Consider the following 11,074-nt stretch of genomic DNA (forward strand, 5'->3'; position numbering starts at 1 on the left):
CCAGGCGCTTCCAGACGAGGCTTTCGGTGGGGACGGGCGGTCCGCATCCCCCGAGTCTGGTGCCGCGGCTCTCAGCAGAAGGTGACTTCGGGCAAAGCCCGGTCGTGCGAGCTCCTCCCCGGGGTGGAAGGCCTGGGACAGCGGGAGGATGACCAGCGCCTGGCACAGGTTTCCTTGGCGCTCTGACTAATCCCGTGTGAGCGGTCCCGGTAGCATCCAGCCCTCGGCTGGGTCACGCTTCGCTCCCGGGAATCTGCGGCCCATTTCCCAGCGCCGGTACCATCCCTGCTGAAGGAGCACGAAATCACAGCGCTCCCTCGGTAGCAAAGCCAGGCAAAGGACCTGCTAACCGTAGAACTAAGGTAACCTTGCTAACTAACCTCTCTCGCCTCTCTGATTCACAGGGAGATCACTTACACGGTGATGTTTCTCCATACACACAACCCAAGATTAAAGTGCTGCTCTTATTCCCACTGTGCTCTTTCGCAAGTCCATACCTGACCGACTGTCCATCTTCAGTGTTCGCTATCCCTGTCGTTACACCTTCCACTGACAACATCCCACTTGGATCTGCTCCACACTCGGAAGGCAATTTTGTTTCATTCTATTTCAATATGAATCCCTGTAGCTCCCACCATGCTCTCTTACCCTTGATAACACCTATCACAATTGAAAGTTAAAAAGGGCAAAAAAAGCAGTCTTGTAACATGTGACACACAACTATTTTTCAGCAATAAGTTTTGCCTGCCAACACAGGCAATATTATCACCTCTTACTTTGGTCTAATTTAACAATTCAAGATTTCTTGGGAGCACAGTTTCGTGAAATTATACAGATTTAAAAACAGCAACCAAACGACCTACAAACCTCAAACTTTGCCACTTGACTGCTAGAAAGCTTTAGGAGGCTTTTTTGATTTTCACTTTTTTTTCCTCTGAAGTCATCTAAAAGTAAACCCTTGAATGCTTAAATGTCCAAAGGAGTTTGAGTGGAAGGAGCATGGTGTAAAGGTAAGCAGCTTTACCCAGAGCAGGAGTTCAACCACTTTGCTTTTATAGGTCAGCTCTCAGTATGTTTCTTCACCATTGCTCCAGCACGAGGTTGGTGTTCTCCCACAAAGTTGCAGCTAATCCAAATTAAGGCTATTACATGTGTCTATAACAAAATAATCGTTCAGAGAGCAGATGCATCAGTATCTTAGCCTAATTCTTTAATTGGCTCAAATGTTGTGGCTTGTTGACAGCATCGGTAGAGAAGCCTAAGATGACATGAACGTGATGATGCCCTCCTGTCACTTCCTGCTCAGGAGTGCTCATGGTGACTGAAAAAGTGAATTAGTGGTGCAGTTCATGCAGTTGTAAGGAAAACAAATATGACTTCATCCCCAAAAGTTCATCCAAGAGGCTAGTGTTATTGCATATGGTGAGTTATGCAGGGAAAGTTAAGCATCTCCTTTGCAGACAATGGCACTGTCTTCGTGTAACTTATTACTACTATAGGCTCAACCCAACCACATGAGAAGAACAAAAGGCCTTGCTGTCTCCAGTGGCTTGGCGTTTCTTTTTGAGGATAGAATTTCACGCTTTATATTTCTATAATAAGCAAAAAAAATTACAGTAATTTAAGAGGAATTGTGGATGCCAGACAAACAAGAAATGCCAGCTTTAGACCATCTTCTAGAACTGGCAGAAGTATTATCCTGTTCTGACCATTTGGCACCTTGGTTTTATAGCACCCTAGTAAAGTGCAAAGAGGCTTACAATCACTCACAAAGGAAAAGAAGGGGGGATTTTAATGTCACCTGGCAATAACAGCCCTTTTAATGAATGCTGTAGTGACTGTGATCTCTACAGGGTCACATACTCACTACACTTTATGGCAATTCAAACACGCTCCATGTAGTCAGGTTCTCCCAGCTGTTGCCTTCCTTTCCTCAGCAATTTCCTAGACTTGTTCAGGATTTCTAACTACTGAGAAGCCTAGCTGAGAGAAATTCCTAACAGTCTGAACAGGAGGAGCACTACTGACTCCATGTAGGGTACCATCAAATACCTCACTTACATAGTTTTGAGTACACATCACACTCACCTCCAGCATCCCAGCTGTCAATTTCCAGGGTAAAAAAGACAAAAATCCTTTGCTCCATTGAGCAGATGACCTACAATATGCAAGTCTGAAACAAGACATACTGGTCTTCTCTTCCACACCCAAAGGTGCCTGCCCACCAGCTGGCTTCCCAGCATAAATGTATTTCTGCCACATAACTCAGACGCTTCCTCCCTCTGCTTATTAAAGGAGCAGGTGTCACAGAAAAGGCAGCAGGAACACCTGCACGTATTTCCCAGTGGCTATGGCCAGCCTGAAGAGCAGGCCTGGTGTCTGGGTTATCTTACTTCTGCCCTGGTCTGCAAGCCTTACCTCCTCTTCTTCTGGTTTCCAGAGACTCATCTTTGTTAAAGTTGATGATGGGAAAGGAAAATAAAGTTGTTTGGCAATTTTGTCTCTAAATAAGGTGTTTTCTCCTCTGAATAGAGAGCTCCTTGTCTCAAGTCAGACCTGTATTTTCATTTCCTGAGTTACCTAGTTTCTTCTCTAGGTAATAGAGAATAGTTATTTTGATTACCTGAAGAAAACATAGCTGTATATTTGCTTGTTTAGAAAACAATTTGCAGTCATTTTGAATTGGGTGTCATGCTCTGACTTGATGTAACCAGTGACAAGGTTTACAACGCGATGTACTTTGTTGAACAAAGTCAAGCTTTCATGGGCGGCATAGTTTGTAGGTGAGCCATGTCATCGACACACACACACCCAGTGGAGTTAGCTCAGGGGAAAGAGCTCGCCAATAAAGCCCTACGTTCTGCCTTCCCCTCCTACCCGTGCTGACCCTTCCCTGGCTCGTTCCGGCTGTCTCTTTCCGCTGGGTTAACTCCACACCAGAGCTGGGAGTTGATTTGACCAAGCAAAGGTGCTGAGGAGCCGGTGCGACAGAATCTTAGGGGGAGAAGGACATTTTCCTGCTGCCAGTGGTAAGCTGTCAGATAGGTTTGGTGGTGGTGTGTGTAGCAACGCAGCGCTCTCGCGTCAGCCAGCAGAGCCGCGGCGCCCGCCCAGCGCTCGGCAGACCCTTCTGGACCCAGGCGAGGTCACAGCGTCTCTGCCTGCAGCTCCCACGGCGAGCAGAGCGGTTCGAAGCAATAAAGAGCCCCCTGCGAGCCCGGCTCCCTCCCGCCCGGCTTCATCGCTCCCCGGCCCCGGGCTGCGGGGCAGGCGCAGCAGCCCTCCCCTTCACCGCCAGCCCTGCCGGGGTCTGCAGAGCGCCGAACCACCCCCGCTCCCCCGCGCCCGGAGAACCGGCACAGCCCGGCACTAGCGCCGCGCGGGGTGGGGATACCGGAGCGGAGCCAGCGGGCCCGGCCGCCGCGGAATAACCCCCGCTCCCCCGGCAGCGGACGCCGGCTCCCGGGCGGCGCGCAGCCAGCGGGCCCGGCGCGGCGGGCGGGGCAGGCCCGGCCCGGCCCAGCGCACCGGCTGCCGCCGCGCAGGCCGCCCCCTGCCGGCGCCGCGCCGCCAGCGCAGCGGGCCCGGGGCAGGCCCTCGGCGCAGAACGCTTTTCGCGCTCCCGCGGCTCGCAGGCAAACCGGGCGCGGGCTTGGGCCAGGCCCGCCGGGAGCAGCGGCTGCAGGGCCGCCGCCGGTAAAGCCGCGCTGCTGCGGCCTCGGGTCCTTGGTCGTTTTCTTTTCTTCCAGCGAGTCTGATCGTCCTGCGAACGTGACGGGAGTCAGCGGAAGGGAAGACTGCCATTTCTGCAGGGCTGACTGCACGGGAGCGATGGGCTGGATTTGTAGCAGTCAGATGCTCTCGCCTCCTTTTCAGAAATATGTGCTTCAGGAATCTTAAAATGTTTTGATCTGATCATTAGCTAGAAGCTGAGCAAATGCGGGCCTGCGGTAATTAATGACACTGCGACGATCAAGTACAGAATGTATTTAGAACGACTGCTTCTGCAGAAGTCCAGTGAAAACAATTTCCTCTTCTACATAAATATTTTCTTCTCGTGTTACATTTTCACTCTTTTGCTTCTTAGCTTTTTCAAAGAATCACAATCTTTCTGGAAAGTAATTTATTCCACCTGGTGTTTTATACTGTTCAGGGGATTTGCAACTGCGTGCTGTCATGAGATACAGTCGCTGTCAGGCACCATAAGCCCTTATCCCACGAACACCTCATGCTCCCCTCCCTGCAGCCTCGGCATCTCAGGAACAGCTTTACTAGTATCCCAGTATGGAGCGTACTAACTAGACTTCCCTTCCACAGCAAAAATGTTCTATGCAAAGAGTAGCAACATTTGTAATTGCTTATCCAAATACGAGAACCTAAGTGGTTCCCTTTCGACAGAGTGTCAGGATTATAGAACAACACAAGTCCCGTGAAGGCAGCCATCAGATTACACTGCGATGTCTCTCCTCCCCCTCAAAGCGTTGATGGATCTCTTCTCCAGAACCCTACGCTGCCGTACATCGCTGGTGTGGCGGTGCTTTCTAGACCACAGCTGACCCTAGCAGATCTGCTCTTTCCAACGTATTTCCCCATACTCAGCTTTCAACCTGATGTACTCCAAACCTGATTTATTTCAGCGCTGGTGAGCTCACTTCTGACAATAGGAGTGACACAGGGTTAAGAGGGGTGCTTTGTTCAGCCCCTTGAAGTCAGAAACAGAGCTTTGAGTAGAGGAAAAAAAGCCACTTGAAAACGGCTGGCTGCGTGTGTGTGTATGCACGTATGGGTGTGCCTGTGTATAGGAAGAATTCCCTCCGCAGGGATCAGCTGGAGAACAACTTTGATAACAAACTGTGCTAAATTGCAAAGATTATGTCTTACAGTCTCCATTTTTGCTTTGGAGAAATATTTTTACTCAGTATTTGTATTGTAGCAATATAGACAGTTCCTCCACAACGGATCAGGATTCATCTATAAAATCACAAAGTAAAATTACAATCTTTCTTCTGAGAAGTTTGAGTTACAAATCCTCCTAAAATAAGCACACTAGAAAAAGTATTCATCAGCTTTGCTTATGCCTGAGGAGTATGAGTATTTATACTCGTATTTTATCAAACTGTCAGAGAAAATCAAGTCACAATATCTATCGCCTTGTAGAAACCCAGCTCAGTTGCTTTAAGAAAAAACAGCTGCTCTTGGGCTCTCATTGAGACTGCAGCAATTTATACATCTTATTTATTTTTAGTTAATTAGCCTTAGTAATTTCAATCTGGGATTAATTTTCTTTCAAAATTTAATATTAACACTAGGGGTACTTCTTTCTTAGTGCTACCGGGACCGACCAGTACCCGGCGACACTGCCGGAAGCTGAGAGCTGCTCCCTTGCCGGCGTCAGGCCTGGCACCGGTGACCCAGGGCAAAGGACGTGCGGGAGCGGGGCTGAGCGCCTCTGCCGCGGGCGAGACAACAGGCACGGGCAGGAGCTGCGGCTTGGCTGCTGTTGGGATACGCATCCACACGCGTCGCCTGTGCTGGCAGGTGTGAAATCATGTCATGCTGGCTCAACTAATGGGTATTGCTCCGTGGAAGTTTCTGCTTTGCGTGTTGTCTATAATTTGGAAGATAAGGCCTGTTCAGATGTCCATACACGTCCTCTGTTGATAGCTTTAATATGACTGCGTTTTCATATTAAACTGATAAGGATTTTTGGAAAGGTGGTTTCATACCCTCAGCCATGAAATTGTGAATAGAGCAGAAAGCCTTCATCTTTGATTACCAGCGTTACAACTCAATAATCATTATTTGTATTTTCCATGCACAATTAAAGGATTAAACATTTCTGGAGCAAGGATCAGGCCCAATGACTCATGTATCCTTTCATACAGTAAGAAAAACAAATTATATGATCTGGTCCTTACAACCAAACCTATTTAATGAGACTGGGGTGATTAGTGACTGTAACTTAGAAATTCGTTTGGAATGGTGGCAGTGCAAATCCTGTCTCCCCCCCTGTGCAAGATAATGAGAGAAAATCCTTCCTCGCCGTGCTCAGTCTCAAAGACACAAGCAGATGACAAATGGAGGAGACTGCTGTAAATCTCAGCTGATCAATTGGTGTAGCTGTGTTGGTTGCTTGGTATGTTTTTAAGAGAGGAAACTGAAGTAGAATGTGGTACAGCAGAGAAAACAATAATTACTAAAAGTACCAGAAAAAGAAACAGAGAAACGAGGCACACATAGAGTTCATTGCTTGTTCCTAGTCGTGGTCAGCAAGCAGAACGTTATGGTCATAATGAACCTTTAAATGTGTTTTGTAGGAGTTCATTTCCCTCATGTTTAATTAGCAATCTGAGGAGAGAGGACAACGACATTTGCCGCAGACGCTAGTGGGCTGTAAAGGCCAGGCATGGCAGTAGCTATACCAGATCAGCTGAAATGAGGAGGCTAAACTATGAAGGAGTATAAAGGTATTAAAACAACATTTCCTGCAGAGCTGCAAAGAGCTAGGACAAGGACCCTGGGAGAAAGATGGCATAGCTAATTAACATTTTTCTTCATGAAGTACTTCAATGGCATTGCAAATGCTAGTTTAGACTTCTTCCTGGGTTTTTTTTCTTCAAGACCTTTTCTGTTTTAGTTGATTAATAAGCCATTCTAGATGAAGATAACAAGGAAAACCTGATGTCTTGAATTGGCAGAACTTCTTAGTCATAGATAAGTCTTTAACAGGTGTTAACAGGAGAACCCTGTATTATCAACTGCTGATTTTCTTTTCCTCCAGTAAGTGACTCTGTACCTGGTCTTCTTTACACGAGAGCAAAAATATCTTAAAAGCTATTCATGGCATATGTAACTTGCTATGTAAGTATTATCAGTTTAGTGATTTACAGTGGGAGAGCTAATCTTTCTTCTCGAACATTAGACAAATAGTTTGTGTGAGAATGAGAAGAAAAAAAAATAAGATATCAGAAGTTTCCAAATCAGTTAATTTGAAAGGCTAGGCGAAACACATTGGGAAATGGGTGCATTGACCCCGCTAGAGGCAAGAGAGAAGGCTGTGAAAAGCTCACTTGTTTCACAAGTTTCACACTTCAAATTTCTCCCTCTTTCTCACTTTAACGTAAGCTGAAGGGGGCTGGAATAAGACTAAAAGGAAAAAAACAAAACAAGATTTAGAAAACAAGCATTGATCTTTTTGTTCATTCTTTCTTACTTTGTGAAAGCATAACTTATTTTGTATCACCTTCCTTTTCTTAAAATATAGCAGATTTTTGTATTTACCAAGTAGTTCGTGTTTAAAAGAACAGTGACCTAGTTTTGGCTTGATGCAGCTGAGATAAGGACCAGAACAATTAGTTCTGTAGTATAAAACCAGAAACAGCTCTTTACGTAAATACCGTGCAACTGGGTATTATACACAAAGTTGGATTAGTATAGCAAAGACAACTAGAGTTTCTAGTGAACTACTAGTTCTCCACAAGAAAACAAAAAACATGCAAGAGGAAAAAGTGTAATATTGATTGAGTGGCTAATGATGCTGAGTGCTGCCCATCATCTGCTGATGCTATATGGAGCATATCTGAGAGACAGATTGCAAGACTTCTCCCCAGCCAGGATGCTGCAATGCCTCAAGCATCCCATATTTTCTTATACTATGAGCAGCACTGATGATTTCAGTGCAGGTCGTCTGCATTTAACAAATGCTTTAAGTCTAATCAGGACACTGAGAATCCTAGGAGTCGCAAAATAAAATTACAAATCAAAAGCAAAAAAAAAAAAAAGAAGATGGAGCCAGACTCTTCTAGCAGTGCCCAGTGAAAGGACATGAGGCAACAGGCACAAATTGCAATACAGGAAATTTTACTTAAACATGAGGAAAGATACTATTTATTCTGAGGGTGGTCAAACATGGGAACAGGTTGCCCAGAGAGGCTGTGGAGTTGCCATCCCTGGAGATATCCAAAGCCTGCCTGAACACAGCTCTGAGCAACCTGCCCTATTTCACCCCACTTTTGAGCACGAGTTTGGACAATCTCTGGAGATCCCTTGCAGCCTCAGCTCTTCTGCGATCCTGTGATCAACTGCTCTTGTTTAAAGCCCAAGCTTAGTATCTTTTGGGGTAAATTGAAGAAAACATGATTTTTCAAATTATCCATGTATGTCATGTATGCATACAAAACAGTGGCAGTAACTTGTCTTCAGAACACTTACGCAAGAACCCAGCACAGACTATCTTCTGTAACACTTGACACCAAGTATATGCAAAACCACAAAAGCTGAGGGATGTTCAGAGGAGTAAGAAGGCTCTTGGAGAACATGCACCTCACCTTCACTTCTCCCCTGCCCCCTCCCCTCCCTTTTCATCCCCTTCCCTCTCCTCAGTGCATGTTACTGGTAGCTCAGGTATATGTGGATGGCACTATTTTTTATGGGACTTTCTACCAAAATCAACCCATAGCTTTCTAACTTCTCCAAACGATGACTGCACAGAGCTACTACGCTGTCCTGTGCTGGCTTTGCAGCTGTCATCTCTTTGAATCCTGAGGCTCCCTCTGCTTGCCTAGCTGCTGAGGCAAGTCAGACACAGGAACCAGTTAAATTCAAAAGAAGGAAAGGCCATGAGGACCGGTAGAAGCTGGGTTTGTCAAGAGAAAGCTCATGCAGTTTGGATCTCTCAGTTATCAGGACCTGAAAATATTATCAGGAATTTTGCAGCGCCAAGAGAGTGGAGAAAAAACAATGCAGATGAGTGTGTGTGTATGAAAAGTTAAAAACTGGTTTCTGCAGACTGATGGTGCACTACAATTTAGTACAGCAGATTTTAAGGAAGGAACCAGAAAAAAACAAAACAGCTAAGTCTGAGGCTTGTAAAGAACATATAGTCTTAAAAACTTGTTACGGATGCTTAAAAACTAACATTTCTTTCCAATTGAAGGTTTAAAATTTTTTAAATTAAGGGGTTTTTCCCCCTCAATTTTTAAATGTGGCTAGGAAACAAGTTGGAGTGCTGAGGATGGGAAGAAAAATGGGGTGCGTAGGGCAGAAAGATAAGAGATTATGGAGGGAGTAACTTCTGCTGCTGTTTGGACAGAGGACAAAATTTTCTTTTAAACACCTTTACATTGGGCAGCTTTCACATCTTTTTTTTTGCTTGTTGATGAATTTTTCTCTGGTCAAGCAGTTGGAAAAATGATATATGTGTAATCCTCGCAGTTACTGAAAAATAATCATATGATAGTAATGTAAATCACCTCATTCAGGATTAAGAGAACTGTATAATGGATAAAACATAGAGCTGATGAAGAATATTTGTGTCATGTAACATTTCTCACTGAAAAATCATGAAATGTGAATGTTGCAGCAAAACATTAAAACATTGGCTTTAAGCCAAAGTATGGGAAAAAGTAGAACACACTTGAAATATTCAAAATAAGGTGGTTCTGAATCTTACAAACCTAAAAGTGCCTGATCTGTCCAAAATTATGTACTTCTTTGCAGTAAAAACACAAAACTTAAATGGGGTTGTACAAAATTGTTAAACTATTATCATTGACCTGGACCATAAAATTTAAATTAATAAACAAGAGAGACTTGTGACTTTCTTCCTACATTTGAAAAAGCTCATTTACACTAACACTAAAAAAAACTTGACCCAAAACAGTCAGTTCAGGGCCCAATCCCACTTGCTCTGAAGCCAACGTCAGCTTGGGTGGGAATTTAAGAGCAGGACTGAGTGCATGCCTAACATGTAGGTGACATTAATATTTTGTCTATGCAAGCTTAGAATAAAAAGTGTAACTGAATTATGCATTCTTCCTAAAAAAAAACCAAACAACAGAATGACTCGCCTTTTTAATTACATTTAACTTTTACTGGGGGAAAAGGGAGACATCATCCTAATTTTGAAATATTCTTGTTCTTAAAACTTATAGGCACTGTTTTTCCTACAGTTGTATTTGCCCTTCCAACTATACACAGACGGGCAGAATTATATGTAAAGGTCTGGAAATCTCTCTCCACAATCTAAAAATAGCCTTTTAGTTTATGAGAATTTTGCAATGATAAACTACATCTTGTAGTTTGTTAAAATGGGAGTTTTGAGTGTGACTGGAGATTTGGAATTCCCAGATCTCCACAAGTTCAGTAAATCAGTTGTTATTTCTGATACTTAACAGGAAAACATATCGTAACCTCATCATTAGCCCAGAGCTCAGTATTGCTGTCTTGCGACTTGCTCTAGACTAACTTGGAGAGGACTTCATACTGAGACAGAAGAAGAAAGTATTTCTTAGCAGGAATGCCTTAGCAGTTTTTGTATCATGGCAATTTGGGATCTGAGCAAGCAAAGCAGTGGTGTAGTGAGACGTGAAGATAAAAATGGAATGTATACTTGCAGCAGCCTTAAATACTTCAGAGGCAAATCTGTACTTGCAGTTAATAGTAGCTTAACATATAAGGAGAAGGAAAGGTGGTGTTAACAGCAGAAAAAAAGAAGGAATGAGGACAGGAGACGATCTTGTCATGAGTACAGAAAGCCTACAAGGCTTTAACTTGTTTTAAAACCCTCACATTCAGCAGCGTTTAATTTATTTCTTATAAACCAAACACATCTTATTTTTTTTAGATTTAAATACTTGCAGAGCTACCAGCACATCAATCTCTGACTGAAGATAACATACAGCCCTTTCGCAGGACTTTTCACCACTGCCTTCTGAGAACATTCTACGACCAGATCCGAAGAGACCCAGCCCCGGCTCTGTAACTCCTTCTTGCGAACGCTCTGGCGTCTGTTCCTCCGCAAACGCTGTCCTGACGCGGGGGGACACGGCCCCGGCCCCTCACAAAGCCCGTAACGGGGCGGCGCTTGCCCCGCAGCCGCTCTCCAGGCGGGGCTGCCGCCACGGGCCGGGTACCTACACCCCCTAACTCTGTTTTAAACGCGGGGACCGCTTCACCCGCTGCCGCTCCGTGCAGTCACTGAACCACCGCGCACCGCCGGTTGCAAACTCTGCGCCCGGGTAACCGAGCTCACGGACCCGGCTGCTGACCTCGGCCACGGGCTGCGGCTCCAGTC

The sequence above is a fragment of the Opisthocomus hoazin genome, chromosome 7 (assembly GCF_030867145.1).
Source record: "Opisthocomus hoazin isolate bOpiHoa1 chromosome 7, bOpiHoa1.hap1, whole genome shotgun sequence".
Lineage (NCBI taxonomy): Eukaryota > Metazoa > Chordata > Aves > Opisthocomiformes > Opisthocomidae > Opisthocomus > Opisthocomus hoazin.